The sequence below is a fragment of the Carcharhinus amblyrhynchos genome, chromosome 10, assembly GCF_965287045.1.
Source record: "Carcharhinus amblyrhynchos chromosome 10, sCarAmb.v2.hapA, whole genome shotgun sequence".
Taxonomy (NCBI): domain Eukaryota; kingdom Metazoa; phylum Chordata; class Chondrichthyes; order Carcharhiniformes; family Carcharhinidae; genus Carcharhinus; species Carcharhinus amblyrhynchos.
In genome coordinates, this window is record NC_137333.1 from 72595316 (window position 1) to 72614061 (window position 18746).

Below are 18746 nucleotides of genomic sequence, written 5' to 3' on the forward strand. Positions count from 1 at the left end.
GCCTGAGACTGTGGAACTTGATCCTCAAGCCTCACCAGCCAGTCCTGGACATGACTTCAAAACTCCTAGCTGAGGGAGTTAGGAAGGAATTCAAGGGAAATGCTACAGCAGGGGACCCATTGTGTGATTGCGTGGCCCTCTAATGGAAAGTGTTAAAAAACGTACTCCATGAGTTTAATCATGTTGTTTGCACAGATTAAAACAGTCTTTCCCATGGTATTCACACCAAATAAAAGCAGGTGCAATGAAAACTCCATACCTGGCCCTGTGTTTGAATTTGATAATTTTGTTGAACTATATGGCACTGAGAGACATGGACCTGTTTCCTATCCCATTCTGATTTAGCTTATCTCACTCTGCTGCAAGCAATGGAAACACAGTTACCTTCAAAGTTTTTGGATTAAGGAGAAGGAAAGTAAATCATTTCAAATTCCTCCTCCTGTTCACTATCAAGTGACTCCTGTGGGAAGATGCTTGTGTGCTGATCTTAAATGAAATTAGGATGAGTTTCAAACACAGTGACCTCCCAAAATTCAGTTGGCTGGTGACAGTTAACATCGAAAGGAATGTGGCTACTTAGCTCAGCCTTTGGTGGTGATGGACATCCAAGTATAAATTAACCCCAGGGTAAAATATCACCCGCAGCAGGGGAGGGGAAGAGACTGGATGGTGGCTGGAGTAGGGAGAAGGGGAGAGGGGGGAAGCAGTGAGGTATTTTGGGTGGTTGGTGTTGGAGGGAAGTTTGATTATTTTTCTATGACTCAGGCATGCTACCTAATAGTAGCAGCATTTCATAGTGCTTTAAAGAACAAAGAACAACACAGTACAGGAACAGGCCTTTCAGCCCATCAAGCCCATCATTGCAGCAATTCCTAATCTTTATTTAGATCCACTACTTATTGCCCACATGCAGTTCTTATCCCTCTGTTTGTTCCCCTTTAATGTGTCTATCAAGATATAAGTTGAACATTGCTAACGTGCTAGTTTCCATCGCCTCCACTGTCAGTACATTCCAGGCACTCATCACCCTCTGTGTGAAAAACCTTCCCTGCACACCACCCTTAAACTTTCCCCCTCTCACCTCGAACCTGTCCCCTCTGTAGTTGATCTTTCCACTCTGGGAGAAAGCCTCTGACCATCTACCCTTTCTATGCCTCTCATCATTTTGTAGACATCCATCTGATTTCATACAGAGAGTAGCCTCCACCAGGTGTCCCCCCCCCCCCTCAAAAAAACCGCCACAGCCTCTGTCTTTCCAGTGAAACCAATCCGAGTTTATCCATCCTCTTTAGCTTCATTCATTTTTAGGGCTGTGATGGCAGAAAGGCTCTGGCTGTTATCACCATTTTTGGATTAGAAATGTTACTGTAAGCTCTGTGTACTTTGGAAACTCTGCTTTTCTTTTGGCCAGGCAGTTCTATGATGTATCATTGCTGTAAGGCAGCCTATCATTTATTAAAAGCATGGAGAGGATCCATTCTTAAGTCACCCATATTACATTCTACACTGTTCCCCTCCAGCACTGCTCAGTATATTCAGCGTTGTTTCAATAAATTAATGTAATTTAGACTCTTCATAAGGAAAATTAAAATATAACCTTTTTATGATGGAACATTAAAGTGTGGTTTTAATTTTGTTCTCACAGTGCTAATGGCTCATACTTGGCTTCTACAGAACACCACATAACTATTACTCATAAACTAAAAATAAAAGTCTCTCACACATAGTTACCCTTTATTTGGAAATTTGTGATCATCTGGGTATCCATCATTATACAACTTGTCCGAGAATTTCCTGAGGGCCACTACCTAAGCTTGAAGCCAAAATAACATCCATTGCCAGACTACCCTGCAGAATTCCACATGTCTCCTGCCCTAACCTCGTTAACATTCACACGGACATAAACATCCGAGGAAATCAGCTGAAACAAGCAGGGTCCAAGAAGGGCGCTGAACTCGGAACATTTATTCCTTTTTCAGTGTGAGAAGCAGAAGTACCAGCCCATTTAACCATCATTCATGCTCTTCAGGCAAGGCATATTGTCAAATTTACAGCCAGGGAAGTTACATGACATATAAAGACTTGATAATGCATTAAAAACAGAAAATACAGTTCAGGGCTCAGTAAGGAGAATCTTTTATAAACACTTAAAAAATTACAATGGAAACTTTACAAAATTGATTTTGTTTCTTGGTACGTCTAAAATTCTGAGTTTAACTTTTGAACCAGAGTAAATACAGAAAGTTATGACTCTTTACCCTAAAGCTAGCATCATTAAGTTTATTTATTAGTGTCACCAGTAGGCTTACATTAACACTGCAATGAAGTTACTGTAAAAATCCCCTACTTGCCACACACTGCCACCTATTCAGGTACACTGAGGGAGAATTTAGCTTGGCCAATGCACCTGACCGGCCTATCTTTCAGACTGCGGGAGGAAACCGGAGCAGCTAGTGGAAACCCACACAAACGGGGGGAGAACGTGTAGACTACACACAGACGGTGTTCCAAGCCAGGAATTGAACCTGGGACCCTGGTGCTATGAGGCAGTAGTGCTAACCACTGTGCCACCGTGCTATCCATAATGAATGCGTAATCACGATGAGCCAAGATATGTTTAGAAACTTATAGATGATCAGTTTGGGTGTATTTTTAGGTTATGTATTTTCTGCCATTGATAGTAATTCAGCAAGGGGCAGGGTATCAGAGAGCAAAAATACTGCTTCCTTAGCTCCCATTTCCCAAGCTGTCGTGCAGAATGGGGTAGTCATGTAAAGGAAGGGTAGGATTAGCACAGAAAGAGTTTTTGCCAGTAGTAGGTGTAAGAGTAAGGCATCTGTACCTTCATTGACCTGACCTTGACTGGCAACTTTGAAGGTCATTTCCCATTGCTTTTTATTAAAACAACTTTATTACTATTTCTTCAGGTGAAGTCATTTTAAATACCGCACTGCAATAGAAAATAAGATTAATTGCACATTAGACTACAATAAATCATTCCCCATGTACAAAGTATAATTCATTCAAAAACACAGATTGCTTGCGATTAACTATTTGAGATTCTGTTTACTCAGAGATAGTTCTACGTTTAAATATGACATTAGCAAAGGATCATGAAGATTTTGTTCTATTTATCCTTTCTATTTATATATTTTCTCACTCCTATTTCAGACCAATGTTTAAAGACTTTCACTGATTTATGAGTTTTCCCTGCATCTTTAGGCTATACAACTCGAGGTGGCACGGTGGCACAACGGTTAGCACTGCTGACTCACAGCTCCGGGGACCCGGCTTCAATCACCCGGCTTGGGTCACTGTCTGTGCGGAAGCTGCATGCTCTCCCCCTGTCTGCGTGAGTTTGCTCTGGGTGCTGTGGTTTCCTCCCACAGTCCAAAGATGTGCAGGCTAGGTGGATTGGCCATGCTAAACTGCCCCTCACTGTCAGGGGAAATAGCTGGGTTAAATACGTGAGGTTACGGGACTTGAGTCTCGGTGGGATTGTGTTTGGTGCAGACTTGATGGACTGAATGGCCTCCTTCTGCATTGTAGGGATTCTGTGAGTCAACTTCTGGAATCTTCAGTTCAGCTGACTTACTCCCTAACTTGCTCTCCTTCATGTAGAACTTCACGCTGCAAAGTTCGGAAGCATTGTATAATTATGGCACTTTAGTGCTCTCTCTGGTCAAAATAGCATCCAGGTCACATATGCACATTTCTGGTGCAGACAGTGCCTGAGCCATTCCGAGTAGTGGGATATCGAGCTGGGAGTGTGGGCTGCGAATATACAGTCAGCATACCATGGGATCAGCCAGTGTGTAACGACAGTTGGACCACTTGTATTATTTTGGAGCTTGATGTTCCAGCTAACACCCTCTCTTAACCTCATGTTCAGCAGCAGGAAAGACCCATCAAAACCAGTTAACTAAAACATCAGCCTCTTTCAGATGAGTTCCCGTTGGCTGCTGCTGTTCAGTAAAAACAAAAGAACGGTTTACAGTCCAGTTTGATGTTGTCTCATGTGTGACATTAGGCCAAGTTTCGATTGGTGTAACCACTTGTACGTACTGAAGACAAATTCAATGTTAGAGGGATGGATGGAGGAATTGGTTTTGAGCCACACTCCCTTTTCTGGAAGGCATTTGACTCAGACGTTGAAGTCACTGGATGACAGAGATCTCTCCATTAGGGTTCTCGAATCATAGGACCATAGGATCATAAGATCCTACAGTGCAGAAAAAGGCCATTCAGCCCATCGAGTTTGCACTGACCACAATCCCCTCCCAGGACCTATCCCCCATAACCCTATGCATTTACTGTAGCTGGTCCCCTTGACACTAAGGAGCAATTTAGCATCCACCTAACCCGCATATCTTTGTCCAAAGTTTCTTTTTCCCATACATTGTGATACAGCGTGCAAGCTGAGTGGTTGGCTTTCAGATTGCCTTTATGTATAAGTTTTGGATGTTCTATGATGTGGGTCCCAGCGTTCAGCTGGTTGTGGAGTATTACATTTGGTACATGGAAACCCTCTGTGCAAACTACGTGACCTACCCAGTGAAGCAGAGCTCTGATCACCATGCTTGTGATGCCAGGTATGCAGCACTTTGCAAGAACCTTGGTGTTGGGGTTGTACCCCATAACTTGATGTTGCAAATAGATATTAGACAGTGAAGCTGGAATGCTTCCTGTTGCTTTATGTGGTTTTGGTAGGTTATTCAAATCTCATAGCCTTAAAGAGGTGCTGTAAGAATCATTGTCTGATACACTGATCTTTGCTCAGACAGACAAACTCCATGCTCATGCTGAATTCTATGGACGGAATTTTCTGGCCATTCATGCCAGCAGGATTTTCCAGTCCTGCTGCAGTGGACGGAAATTTGGGCTGAACACCAAATTCCCCTTCCTCGCTTCCAGCGGCAGTGGTCGGTAAGATCGTGCCCTATGAGTGAGCTTGCCAAACACTGAACTTGCTTTTGCCAGAAGATGGTTGATTTTGTCGTCCACTGTAATGTTATTTAGAGGGCGTACTCCCAAAATAACACAATATCTGTAGTAAACGGCGACAAGCATTATTGATAATGGCTGTGGGGCCCAGGAGTCCGCACCCAAGAATGGATCGATGCAAGATCTTTCTCTTCTTCAGAATTATTGTCAGGCCAAAGTGTTCAGATGATGAGTGTCATTTGTTTGTTTCATGATGGCATGATGGCCAGACTGATGCAAAGAGGTTTTCATCAAATGTCTTTCCCGTCACCAATGGCACCAAGCAAGGCTCCAGCCTTGTTTGTTAGGTTTGAGCAGCATGGTGGCACAGTGGCTAGCATTGCTGCCTCACAGTGCCAGGGACCCAGGTTCAATTCCAGTCTTGGGTGACTGTCAGTGTAGAGTTTGCATGTTCTCCCTGTGACTGCATGGGTTTCCTCCAACTGCTCCGGTTTCCTCCCACAGTCCAAAGATGTATGGGTTAGTTTGATTGGCTGTGCCGAATTGCCCCTTAGTGTTAAAGAGATTAGCAGGATAAATACATGGGGCGATGGGGATAGGGTCTGGGTGAGATTGCTGTCGATGGAGACTCAAATGATCTCTTTCTGCACTGTAGGGATTCTGTGATTTTATAACGTTTCAGCCGTGCTTTCATTCGCACTCAAAGACAAGGGGAATCCATTTAATTCAAGACAAACAATGACCCTTTCAATTTACAGAGAGCGCCAAGGCTTACACTACAATTACAGAACAATAACTGACTGAACATTTGTTCACGCATGACTATGCCCTCACGGCACATACTCCGAGGGGACATTTCTTCAGCTGTTTCTTCATAGCTTTGCCCTGGCCTCATAACACTTCCAATGCTAGATAAAGTGCGTCTTGTGAGTGATGTGTAACTTTTTTTCTGGGCATCCTAAATCCATAATTATTGAAGGACAACCTCTCTGGCCCATAAAAATGGATTTTATATTTGTGGAATATCAAATGTTTCAACTGTAGAAAAAAAATCCTTTGCTTTTAATGACCCGTAACTTCTCAGCTTCCAAGCATTGTAACCTCAGTTACAATGTAGGAACATAATTGTGTAACATCATTCTTCGTGTTCGAACCTGAAAGAACACAAGCCCAAACATACCCTATGCAACTTTAGGAAGCTGACCTCTCTGGCGCTTTTAAAAATTGCTTTTCACCATGCCTGCAGTCAATGCCAAATAATTACAAATCTGAATTTCAATACTGCAAAATATTTCCCATTCAGTAGGATTAGTTTACTGCAGTGAAGGCCTCACTCATACAGAATTCTGATGCAGTTGTGAATTGTTCTGGATTGTATAACGCTAAGCAGACCAAATTCACCTGCTAAACATTCACCTTGAGATAGCACAATACATTTAGCAAATCTGATTTTTCCTGTATAAACCTTTTGTAGTTTTTTTTATCTTTTGTTTGGCATAGTGGTTAACACTGCTGCCTCCCAGCCCCAGAGACCTGGGTTCAATTCCTGGCTTAGAACATAGAACATAGAAAATTACAGCACAATACAGGCCCTTCAGCCCACAAAGTTGTGCCAAACATGTCCCTACCTTAGAGATTACTAGGCTTACCTCTAAGCCTCTAGCTTGCTAAGTTCCATGTACTTACCTAAAACTCTCTTAAAAGACCCTATTGAATCTGCCTCCATCACTGTTGCTGGCAGCCCATTCCACGCACCCACCACTCTCTAGGTGAAAAACTTACTCCTGACATCTCCTCTGTACCTACTCCCCAGCACCTTAAACCTGTGTCCTCTTGTGGCAATCATTTCAGCCCTGGGAAAAAGCCTCTGACTATCCACTCGTCAATACCTCTCAACATCTTATAAACCTGTATCAGGTCACCCCTCATCCTTCATCTATACAAGGAGAAAAGGCCGAGCTCACTCAACCTATCCTCATAAGGCATGCTCCCCAATCTAGGCAACTTCCTTGTAAATCTCCTCTGCTCCCTTTCTGTGGCTTCCACATCCTTCCTGTAATGAGGTGACCAGAACTGAGCACAGTACACTAAGTGGGGTCTGACTAGGGTCCTATATAGCTGCAACATTATCTTCCGACTCCTAAACTCAAATCCTCGACTGATGAAGGCCAGTACACCATACACCTTCTTAACCACAGCCTCAACCTGAGCAGCTGCTTTGAGCGTCCTATGAACTCGGACCCCAAGATCCTTCTGATCTTCCACACTGCCAAGAGTCCTACCATTAATATTATATTCTGCATACTATTTGACCTGCCAAAATGAACCACTTCACACTTATCTGGGTTGAACTCCATCTGCCACTTCTCCGCCCAGTCTTGCATCCTATCAATGTCTCGCTGCAACTTCTGACATCCCTCCACACTATTCACAACATCTCTGACCTTTGTGTCATCAGCAAACTTACCAACCCATCCCTCCACTTCCTCATCTAGGTCATTTATAAAAATCACGAAGAGTAAGGGTCCCAGAACAGATCCCTGGGGCACTCCACTGGTGACTGATCACCAAGCAGAATGTGACCCATCTATAACCACTCTTTGCCTTCTGCGGGCAAGCCAGAGCTTGGACTTGGGCTTCTGTGGGCTTGAGTCACTGTCTGTGTGGAGTTTGCATGTTCTTCCCATGTTCTGCATGGGTTTCCTTCGTGTGCTCTGGTTTCCTCCCACAGTCCAAAAGATGCAATGGTTAGATACATTGACCATGCTAAATTCCCCCTCCGTGTACCTGAACAGGTGCCGGAGTGTGGCGACTAGGGGATTTTCACAGTAATTTCATTGCAGTGTTAATATAAGCCTACTTGTCACACTAATAAATAAACTTAAATAAATAAACTTATCTACTTAATGAACGGGCAGTGCTGCAAATGTGCATAAGTTGGCTTTTTTGTTGTTTATCATACATAGAAATGTTAATCTAAAGTAACTCATTAACTCAATATTTCTTGAAAAAAATAAATAGTACAAATACCAAAATTCAGTTCCATTGTGGATACATTCACTTTGGGCCAAAACGTTTTGGGAAAATAATGGCACATTCGCCATGCACACCTTTATGAATGTACAAAGCAGCAGCAATTCAGCAGATGAAGAGATATTCATTTCTGGACCTCAAGCACTTGCTGGTCAATTTACTTTCACACAAATGGCATCTCATCCCTAATCTCCCCATTATTTCCTAAGAATTGTTCACCACAGAAAGTTAGGGCTTGTACTGAACAGTGTAAGTATCCTCTTCAGTGACATAATAATCGTTAACCCCCTACAGAATCTTTTGACATTTTCCTCTGTTCACAAAGGCTGTATTGTGGCTGATTTACTTCACAGTAATATTCAAAATTTCTGCAACTATCTCTTGGCTCCTATGGCTTTAGTGAACTTGAGGATATTGAAACACGCAGATGTGCTGAGAGGCCGACATTCCCCCACAGTGATACTGCCCCCATTCTGTACATCCCTGAAGCAGCGTGATAGGGCAGACCCTGTTCTTACATTGCTTCTCAATGAGGTTGTGCTTCCTGACAAGTAGTTTCTGTGAATAACAATTGTCCACTACACCTTCACCTATCAGGACCTGCCCCCGGATTGACTTGGTACCTGTGAATGGACATTTCTTGTCAATGTAGGTTCCATCTTGGCCTCTCATGAAGTCGTGAAGCCCAGGCCTGCATCACAATAGTAATGGGAAAGATTTTCCTTGCTGGCTTCACCCACAAGTGCCCACTTCTTGTTCTGGAAGATTGTAGACCGCTTTTGGAAGCTCTCTCAGAATCAATTAGTACATCACTTGGCATCACAGTATAATTTGGAAGGAGTACTGACCACAGTAACTTCTGTGATCATTTATGTACTGAATTAACATCTTTTAACATCACGCTATTCCTCTACTTCAGGATTCAAAGCTCTCAAAAGCCACCAAAGCTCGGTGGAAGTGATCGTTAACATTCCAAAGTGCTCAGATCATCAGTGATCAAAAGCATTCCAGACACAATTGCTGGACAGCAGAGATCACTAGGCACCAAATACAATCATTAAGCATCAAAAGCGTTCATGACTGTATCAGAACCTCAGACATGCAGTTTGCCATTTGAGACATGTGATTGATTGTAGATGCACCATTGTCCACAAGTACAGTGGGCAGCTTGGTGGTATAGTGGTGAGCACTGCTGCCTCAGAGCGCCAGGGACCCAAGTACAATTCTTGGCTTTGGTCTCTGTCTGTGTGGATCCGCACATTCTCTCCATGTCTGCGTGGGATTCCTCCCGATGCTCCAATTTACTCCCACAGTCTGACAGATGAGCTGGTTAGGTGCATTAACCATGCTAAATTCTCCCTCTGTATACCCAAATAGGTGCCAGAGTGTGGCGACAAGAGAAATTTCATAGTAACTTCACAGCGGTGTTAGCCTACTTGTGACACTAATAAATAAACATTAAAGCATTAATAAACTTTATTGATGGAATAAATGAGGCATATAAATTATACACTATGCAAATGGCTTGGGCTTTGTCATCTCGAAGAGTTGTAGGGGATAATAAAAATGTCATTGAATCTGACTATCAGTCCTGTGAGTAAATATGAATCCAAGCAAGAAAGTCTTCCAATAGGAGCTGCTAGGGGTAGTAGTAGAGGTGTGTACAATTTTGTCCCTTAAAAAGCATTTAGACAGTGGGTAAGATGGTATCGAGGGATGTGGGCCAAATGCAGACAAGTGGGATCAAGCTTAATGGTTAAAAATTGGGTGGGATGGACAGGTTGGGCCAAAGGGCCTGTTTCCATGCTGTAAACCTCTATGCCTCCATGATTATGAGTCACCAGAAGCCAGAATTGAACCCAGGTCCCTGGTGCTGTGAAGCAGCAGTGCTAAGCATTGTGTACCCTATGTTTTGTTTATAGTACCTCTGTTCATTCTTCCTGCCAAATGAACACTTCTCTACATTAAATTGTGTCTGTCATGTGCCCAATCATTTCACCAAACAGTCTATTGTCCTCCTGAAGGCTGTGATTATCTTCCTCAGTGTGAGAACTGCATGTCTGAGTTTTATATCATCCTGAAACTTTAAAATTATGCCCGGTATGCTGAGCTCCAGGTCATTAATATGTATCTAACAGTGAAATCATTCCAACACCAAGCCCTGGTGGACATCACGGCACAATTTCCCTCCAAAATCAACCTTCACCACCATTCTCTGCTTGCTGCTGCTCAGACAATTTCGTATCCATGCTGCCAAAGCCTCTTCACTCCCAAGGCTTCAACTTTGCTAGCAAGTCGATTGTGTGGCACATTATCAAATTTTCAACTCTTGAAAGACCATCCATACTCATCACCGCTCTCTCCTCTCTTGGCTAATCCATTTGTATGCCCCATTCCAGCAACATTTGCCTTAATATAGGAACATTGAAACTAGAAGCAGAAGTAGGCCATTTGGCCCTTCGAGCCTGCTCCGCCATTCATTTTGATCATGGCTGATCATCAAATCCAATACTGTCTTCCCCCCTTCCCATTGTATCCCTTGATCCATTTGGCCCCAAGGGCTATATCTAATTTCTTCTTCAAATCAGACAACATTTTAGTCTTTGCTACTTTCTATGGTAGGGAATTTCACACATTCACAATCCTCTGAGTGAAGAAATTTCTCCACACCTCAGTTCTAAAAGATTTACCCCTTATCCACAAACAATGACCCTTGGTTCTGGATTCCCCCATGTGTTTGTTTTATTGTTGGTGTCTATATTTTATTTGCTCAGTTTTAAGTTCTATGTATTCCAGGTTATTCAAATCTTCTCCACTTGAGCTGAGTCATATTTATCTCGCCTCAAATCAAAAAACAAGCACTTCATGTTTTATTCTGAATTTATTGAGGACATTCGAGGTCCATTACCATAATATTGATCATCGCAAGGCTTTTTTTTGGATTAAACCGAATTTGACAGAATGCAAGTGACTCCATTATAAATCCACTTCTGGAGAGAGGGATGTACTGATAAATATTTTTAAATAGCATTTATCAGACCCACGATACTTCATTGTGGTATTAATGACATTCTTTGGGGAGATGGGAACTCCTCCAAAATGAACTTCAAGCTGCAGTAATTGATGGTGGGATAGATTGAATAAATAATACATGGGTTTGCTGAGCCGGTGGTGTGTTTCATCTTGACAAGTAGGTGAGATTATCAATAGTTTCAAACCATTTCGGTGTTGTCCTGGCTGCAGTGTGATCTTGAAGCTACTAACTAACTGTCATATCGATTCTACTTCAGCACTGTAGTACAGTCAGCGAAGCTGGGCATGAGACCATGAGCCCACTCAACCTGCCTGACCTGGCAATGCCGTATAACTCTGCACTGTCAACTCCAGCCCCAAACTACTCTCCACTATATAACAGTAAATAATAGTAGTATTATCACAGCATCTCAAATAGGATACTGTTGTCACAATGTGCTCATGAATGCACAGCTAGTGCCGCAGTATTGCAATAGCACGGTGAAGATAAAGCCAATATAGCAATCATTGTGTGGATTGAACACATTGGGAGTAGAAATCTTCTTCATTGCGCACTCAAGCACAGTAACATCTTTGTGATGGCAGCTAACTAAAACATTTTACCCTAGGCGGCCTGACCAGCAACTGATACAGCAGGAAAATAGCCTTGAACAAAGAGTATTGAGATTTTCCTGAAATTAGGCCTCGATCTTCATTTACATATCCAGGACATGCTGCTGGCACCTCTTGTATGTCCGCAGGCAGCTAAAATTCCACGAGGCAACTTTATTCCAAGGCTTGTTACGTCCTGCGCAGCACAGAAGTTTGGGTTGATCACATATTCTGCACAGATACAGGAGCTGCTGTCCAATGTATTTCTCAGATCTCACCATGTATCATTATATTGTAGCATTGGCAAACAGACTGTACAGCAGTGTTGAGTAGTGTGGCACTCTGACCATACATATGTACGCATGATGATATACTCTCCTAAATTATTTTGCATTGATATAACAATATATTTTTCTAATCATTGGCCGGAATTCTCCCATCTGGAACTAAGTCCTATGGTGAGAGTGGGATGGGTGAGTGTTTTCCACTGCAGAGGCCGACAGGATACCCCATCATATCTTCCTTTCCTGGCATAATTAATGATGCATCTGGAAGCTTTACACTGTCTTCCATGGTGGGTGAGACCTGAGAGGATTCGTCCCCCCATGATATCTGGGTGTCACATTTAAAAGGTCCCCGACATTACTGACCCACCATTGAAGAAATAAGATGAACTTCCTGAAGAAAGAGGACGGACTTCCTGATGAAAGAGGGCTGGAAGATGGACCTTCTCGAAGACACTGAAGCTGGATAGATGCTCCCCCAGCTATTGCTGTGCGTTCCAAGGTTTCTGGAGGCCTCCATCCAAAAATTCAAAGACAGCCCCAGGCGTTCTTCGGGTAAGTCCCAACTTTCACACGGCACATTGGTGCAGGCGTATTCTGGACCGGCATATTTTCCCGCTGGCATTGTGGAGAATAGGACATGAAGGCAAGATTCCATTTAGGCCTTAAATTTCCATCTCATTAGCAGGATACTAATCAGTTTCAAGCCGGCCTCCAGCAGGATTCCTGACCTGCCATGCCAGGTCAGGCTAATGCCAGTGCGAAACCAATTGTTCAGCCTCTTGTTAAATCCTTTCTCCACCTTCCCCCCACAGCCATCTGCCATTGATCCCACTCCCACTGGCAGGGCTCCAGTAACTTTTTTACGTTACCTATTATAAAAAATGAACAACTATTGCTTTCAACTAAAGTTAATATCTTTTGTAGCTTTTTTTGCCTCAGAGACAATATACAGAGTATCACTTGACTGTTGTTAAAGTTTAGTGCCTCTTCCTCTGAAAGAAAACTGTGGTGGGCCCTGGGCCAGACAGTAAACTTCTCCTCAGAGTCTGCATTATGATCTTGTTTCTCTTCCGACCGCTCTATGGTCTTCCACCAGTTTCTCAGTTTCCTGCTGTGTCTGCTCTGTTTCATGCTTCCCCTTCTGAACACTCCAGCATTTCTCGCAACTTGGTATGGGTTGCCGGTAAATGATTCTCTGATTGCGATTTTGTTAATCTGCATCACTAATTTACTAATTTACTGTCTGAACTCGGCACTCTCATTCTTCACTTTGTAACAGGTGCAGTTGAAGTTCTGACCCAAGGTTCAGGATCTCCCTCTTGGCTGCACTGCTCTGTTAAGTGTACAACTTGCACATTCCTTTCCAGATGTTCATTTTCAATGTATCACTTTATATTCTGCTCAGCCTTCAATCTTCCCAGGTCAGCAACTTTATTCCCTGTTTCTAATTTTTCATCTTGAAACCTGTACATTTCTGGTGATAGGCTTATTTTGTGTCATCTTCCTGATCTGAATGATTGTGTGAATTTTCTTTCTCGGGGAACTGTCACATCCAGGTGTTTTATGCAGCTTTTTTGCTCCAATGTCTATTGTATCCTCAAACTCGTTGTCATCTTTCAGGGTAAGGATGTTTTGGTTTCTCTCCCTTCTTATTCGTTCTGTTACTCTACCTCTGGTAATTCTTCCTTTGTTTTGCACATGTTTTCCTAGTGTTTGGGCTTTCCACAGCTCTGCAGTTTTGATCCACACGCAGGACATTCTCTTCTGTCCGCGAACTCGTGTGGTCTGGCACATCTTTCTCTCTGTCTGGTGGACGTTCCTTTTTTGCTATTTCCCTGCATCAACCTGACTGCCTTTCTCTGAATTTAACTGATAGCTTGTCATCTGGCTAATCAATGTCTTCATCTGTCTACTGGTGGCTTTATGTGCCCAGGCCATATGCCCGCAGCTTGTGATATTGTCAGCTTGTCCTTTCTAATTAAAACCTTTTTGTACACTGCGGTGGGGCAGAGCCCTGGATGAGCTGCTGTCATTCTGTGTCCTTAAATTTCCTGGCTGCATTTTTCAATCTTGTCAACTGGCTCACCTGATCCATGGCTCAGGATCTGAAATTCACACTGGGAAATCTGATGATTTAATTTTGGTGGGAGATTTATACTTCATCTTTCAAAAACATTTGATTGGCTCCTGCTGTCACCTTCACTAAAATCACAGCTATTAAACAAACTCAACACTTCCTGTCCTGCCTCTTTCCTCTTTACTGGAGCCTTTTAGAAAACTACTGAGTGTTAATCCACATTTTTGTTTCAATTTCTCAGGGTTCCCTTTGACATCATAGACCTCCCAGTTCACCCTGGGCCGGGCACTGCGCACTCATTCCTGATGCAGCAGCCATTTTGTTTTTGCACATCTCACTTTTTTTCTACTGTCTCTCTCTCTTTGGCACTAATCCAGAATTGATTTGTTTTCCTCAACAATTATCTCAGTACGAGTTCCATTTGTTGAGCAACAGATTTCTAAAAGAATATGTGAAAATGGAACCTAACCCACCTCTGGAGAAGTTTTAAACTTTGCTGAACAGAATGGGTTCAGCATCACCACCACGTTACCTAAGTAACGTAGGTTCACAGAAAGACACGTCCAGACGGTCAAGAGAGCTCTCAGCAAGGACCGATAGATGAACAAAGATCCAAGCTTTGTATTTTTGTCACCCGGATTTACACCTCTCAAGGCTAACACAGAATTGCTTGCAGAGCTAATGGATGGAAATACAAAATAAGATGGGCCGCATGGCCTCCTTCAGCACTATAGGGATTCTATGATTCTAAGATAACTCTGCCAAACAAGATATTCCCTCCTAGTGACTAGAAGTAAACAAGACAACAATTCATAGATAAACAGGTAGAAAGAGGACAACACTTCCACAAATATGCAGAATCACTGCTGGAGTTATTGAAAAGACAAACTGTATATAAGATCCAATCATCAAAACCTGGAATCCAGCAACAGTAGTTGGTGAAGCTGAGACTTGAAGGTCAGACTGAAGCAAGTGAGAAAATGAGAAAGAACAGAGTCTATATTGTGATGATATTGTGTCTTTAAGAAACATTTTTGTGTCATATTCTTCATTCAAGGTTTGTTATGGCAGGTAATTTTATTATTGGCGCTGCTTTGCTTGTACCTGGCAGCCCATGTTGTTACTGTAACATAATTGACCTTAATTTCTAAAATGTTCATTTTAATCTGGACTAATGCAGTATTGTTATTTAATTGTTTTCCCCTGGGGTTTCTCAGAGTGGGGTTTGATTAAGTTGATTAACAAGGAAGATCATGTGACTGGGCAGTGCTAGGCTTACAGAGAGAAACCAAGTTCAGTTGCTGTTTGGGAGTTCTGGCCCTTTGGATTTGGAGATGGATCTGCCAGAAAATAGATCTCTTTCTCTGAAGTTCTATTGCTGGAATATAGATCTTTCTCTGGAAACTGCTGTCTAGGAGTTAGAAGGTGGGTGCCTTTCTGTGTCTCTGTGCAGAGGGATTAAAATGCTGGAAATCTAGCATTCATGTGACAGTATCTGTTTCTGGTGCTAATTGGATCTGAAGTAGGGATATTGCTTAAATTGGAGTATGGAGATAGATAGCTGTTAAGAATTATATTTTGGCATGTTTATATATTTTAATTGATAAAAGTTATGCTAATTTTTTTTTATTTTATCTGTGCTTTTAAATAAAGTCTGTTTTAATAAAGGCTACCCAATGGGTTAATAGACTCACACCTGGAGTACAATACTTTAAGCTCACACTAATGCCAAAGTCAAAAAAAGCTGGGGTCTAGGCTAACTTCATAAAATACTTTGAAGTTTCCCTAATAATATTCAACCAACACCTCAACTGGAAAAGATGAAAAAAATAATCAACAACATCACTAACTAAAAGACAACACTGATAGCAAACAGTACAAACTTACTAACTAGTGAGACAGAACCAATAACAAACAGAACAACGTCACTAACTAGCGAGACAACGTCAATAACAGTACAACTTCACTAACTAATGAGACAACACCAATAACAAACAGTACAAACTCACCAATTAGTGAGACAGCACCAGTGACAAACAGTACAACCTCACTAACTAGCAAGACAACACCAATAACAAATAGTACAACCTTACTAACTAGCAAGATAACACCAATAACAAACAGTACAATCTCACTAACTAGCGAGACAGCACCAATAACAAATAGTACAACTTCATGAATTAGCGAGATGACATCAATGACAAATTGTACGACATCATTAGCCAGTGAGACAACATCACTTACCAGCTATATTAGCGGTAAGAAATAAACTCAAAGAAACTCCAGCATTTTGAGTCTATATGTGATTGTCTCTAGCTTGTGGGAACCAGAAAACACATGCACATGTCGTGCATTTGTGTGCACATGCGTACATGAGCTTGTATACATTTGCATGTGGGAGCAAGGGAAATAATATTCCTGCTGCACAAAAAAAGTAATTTAAGAAATGCACCTAATGCTTACCTTTTGTTGGCAGCCTTGGAGGTCATTGAAAAATCCCAAGTGGCTTATAGATTGGAAACAAATTTTAAAATTTCAGGGACACAAGTCCCCCTCATTAATATATTTAAGTAGCCTAATGCCTACCATACTGAATAAATGGTCCCCACAAATTTAACAGTGGGGCCACCAATGCAGAAAAGCAGGCACAAGTCGATTTCAGTCCTAATGAATCCAACTTCTGTTCTTTGTTATCAAACTACAATAATAGCTGTTGTAAAATGGTCAAGCACAGTTAAAGAAAACATGTTAGTGCATTAAAGTAGCTTTCGTTCTGCATTTTGATGGCTTTTAAAATGCTGCTTGTCTTCAAGTTACTCAAAAGATAATCAAATTGAAAAAGCTTCTGCCTTCCTAAGGAGGAAGTTGAATAAAAAATATTTACCCTTGTATGTTTTTATATAGAGGCAGCTTATGTATTTCCAGTTATTAAAAATAGCATTGTACAGTATGGAGAGGAGTGACAAAGTATGACATCTATGTTTAGTTTGTATTCCAATTCTCTTGGATTTTATTGTACAATATAAGCTATAGTTTTTCAACTCCCTATCACTCTGTAACATGTCTACTGGAGAATGCAGCCAGTGCTGCTGCATTGCAGGAAGATTTTCAAAGCTTTCCAAAACAATCATCCAGAAAAGTAGACATCTAACAGAGCTTCTCTGTCTTACTGAGTGGCGAAAAGCACAGCATCTTAGATGGCTCATTCACCATGACAAGCCTTCCAATTGGAAGGTATTTCTGCTGCGTAAAGAATTGGTCAGAACCCATCTGGAATAATGCCTATATTTCTGGTCACCAGTTATCAAAAGGATATTATTGTGCTTGAGTGCACTCAGGAAAAAGCAGTAATTAAGCTAATTTGTGTCGCCAGCAATAATAGATCCAGAACAAGAGGTCACAGGTGTAGATTGAGAGGTGTAGGTTCCCATTCACCTGACAAAGGGGCAAACCCCGAAAGCTACTGGTGTTCACTACTAAATAAACCTGTTGGACTTTAACTGGTGTTGTGAGACTTCTTACTGTGTTTGCCCCAGTTCAATGGCAGCACCTCCTCATCATAAGAACATAAGAAATAGGAGCAGGAGTGGGCCATCTCGCCCTTCGAGCCTGCCCCACCATTCAATAAGATCATGGCTGATCTGAAGTGGATCAGTTCCACTTTCCCGCCTGCTCCCCATAACCCTTAATTCCCTTATATATCAGAAACCTATCTACCCGTGACTTAAATATATTCAACGAGGTAGCTTCCACCACTGCAATGGGCAGAGAATTCCAGAGATTCACCACCCTCTGAGAGAAGAAGTTTCTCTTTAACTCCATTCTAAACTGCCCCCCCACCCAGGTTTTTTTGAGGCTGTGCCCTCTTGTTCTGGTTTCCTTCCTAAGTGGAAAGAATCTCTCTACCTTTACCCTATCTAGCATCTTCATTATCTTGTAAGTGTCTATAAAATCCCCCCTCAGCCTTCTAAACTCCAAAGAGTACAGGCCCAGTCTATTTAATCTCTCCTCGTAAGCTAACCCCCTCAACTCCGGCATCAGCCTGGTGAACCTTCTCTGCAGTCCCTCCAAGGCCACTATATCTTTTTGCAAATAAGGGGACCAAAATTGCACACAGTACTCCAGTTGCGGCCTCACCAGTGCCCTTACAGTTGCAGCAAGACCTCCTTGCTTTTATATTCTATCCCCCTCGCTATAAAGGCCAGCATTCCATTCGCCTTCTTGATCACCTGCTGCACCTGCAGACTGGGTTTTTGCAATTCGTGCACAAGGACCCCCAGGTCCCTCTGCACAGTAGCATGCTGCAGCTTTTCACCATTTAAATAACATTCCATTCTACTATTATTTCTTCCAAAGTGGATAACCTCACATTTGCTAAAGTTATACTCCATCTGCCAGGTCCTCGCCCACTCACTCAGCCTATCCAGATCTCTCTGCAGACTTTCGACAATTCGCTTTTCCACTCCTGGCAACAGAGAATCCCAGTGTGAATTAGGGTGCAGATTTTCAGCAACTGACTTATTTCCCCATAGAAGTGAGTTGGGTGGTGCTTAAAGTGATAAACATACCAATTGGTTTGGGTAATTACAGCAGCTGCTCCTGCTTCATTCAGATATGACTAGCTGCTGTTAATAGCCACCTCACCACCAACAATGAGTCATTGCTACCCAGTGTATGTGACCTGTAATTTCTGCTCACAAAGGTGAAAGACCAAAGGTCAAACTGAATAGCTCCAATCTGACAGTTCCTGAATTGATTACTTATTTAGTCATTGCAGTCAA

General features: G+C 42.2%; 1 protein-coding gene and 1 pseudogene across 5 annotated transcripts in view; one reads left to right on the forward strand and one right to left on the reverse strand.

The window, feature by feature from the left end:
* The window catches only part of sgcg (sarcoglycan, gamma), a 599427-nt gene that overhangs the window by 185267 nt on the left and 395414 nt on the right, over positions 1–18746 (forward strand). The window lies entirely within an intron of this gene.
* LOC145349303 (small ribosomal subunit protein uS17 pseudogene) lies at positions 8352–13983 on the reverse strand (annotated as a pseudogene).